The sequence below is a fragment of the Micropterus dolomieu genome, linkage group LG02, assembly GCF_021292245.1.
Source record: "Micropterus dolomieu isolate WLL.071019.BEF.003 ecotype Adirondacks linkage group LG02, ASM2129224v1, whole genome shotgun sequence".
Taxonomy (NCBI): domain Eukaryota; kingdom Metazoa; phylum Chordata; class Actinopteri; order Centrarchiformes; family Centrarchidae; genus Micropterus; species Micropterus dolomieu.
The window spans coordinates 4418017-4419412 of record NC_060151.1 but is presented as its reverse complement, the minus strand read 5'-3'; positions in this window follow the sequence as shown (position 1 = coordinate 4419412).

Below are 1396 nucleotides of genomic sequence, written 5' to 3'. Positions count from 1 at the left end.
GGCTCGGCGGGGGGGTTGGACCAGGAGCAAGCCGCTCGCCTGTTCCTGACTGCAGGGCGGCGCTGTGAAGAGGGAGCAGCGGCCGCCGGAGGAGCCCGAGGGGCCTCGGCTGGAGCCGGCGGAGGCGCAGCCGCAGCAGTGGCCGCGGGGCGCCTCGGTCTGGGGCGGGAGTCGCGGCGATCACGCCGGGAGCCCTGTGAGCGCCGTGGGTGTTGAGGTGGCGCTCTGCTCTACGCTGTGTGCCGCTTCACTTTGTCCGCCTCGTCCGAAGCTTGCTGCAGGTGTGTGATTGCATCCTGGAGGAGCGGCCCAAACAGCCCATAGGGGCTGATGGGGCCGTCCAGCAACTCCTTCCTGATCTGCTCCGGCAGATCGGACATGTGCAGCCACATGTTGCGTTGCAGCATCGTCATCCACCCCATAATCCGGGACTGGCCGACCGCCGCCGCTGTGGCGAGCGACAAAATGGCGGCCGCGTCTTTCCCAAACTCGCTGGCGAGCTCGGGGGAAAGGGCGTCGGGCTGAGCAGCGACAGATGACATGGACGAGGCAAGCAGCGATATGTTGTTGATGGCAGCTGTTACCTGGGCGGCGCACTGGTGGGAGCGGTCGGTGACTCGAGCCGTCACCTGGTCGCGGGCAGAGGGCGGAGTCGACTTCCTCCTGCCAGCTGATGGCTGCCAGGCTGGGCTCCAGAGGTGGGACAGAGGGAAACCCACGGTCAGTGAGGCCCTCAACCTTCGTGAAGTTGACGTACCTCGCCACCGGCGCCTTCAGCTTCCCAGGCTCGGCCCCCGCTTCGGAGAGAAAAGGTTGAAGCGGTGGAAAAAGGGGCCACACAGGAACTTGTTTGGACGCTTGCTCTGGCTGGTAGATGCTAACTGGCTTAGCCCAGCTAGCTTCGTCGTCCTCCTCCTCCTGCAGGGCCGCGAAGGCGTCGACCCGCCGTCGCTTCTATTCCACGGGCAGCTGTGCGCAGTAGGGGCACGAGGCCCGGGGAGTCAGAGCCAGGCCAGCGTGCTGGGGACCGAGGCAGGTCTCGCAGCGGGCGTGGAGATCAAACCCCATGATGTAGCCGGCGTGGCAGGACGGGCAGAGGCGGACTCCTTCCGAGCGGCGGACCTCAACGGTAGAGCGGTGAGTAGCCATAGGAAAAGCTCTTTAGTCAGGAAATTTGCTCTTTAGATGCTACTCTGCTCTCCAAAATGACTGCTATGCAGCGCTGAAGAAAAAAGGGGAGCAGATCTCTGGTCTCGCCGGTATTATATACCTAAATTGCGGACCTGAGAGAGGCCCGTGCACGGCACATGGGCGCGAAAGAAATCTTCAGGACTGCGCATGCGCGCGGGGATGAACCCAATAGCGACAGCTCTTAGAGGGCGAAGCCTATACGAAA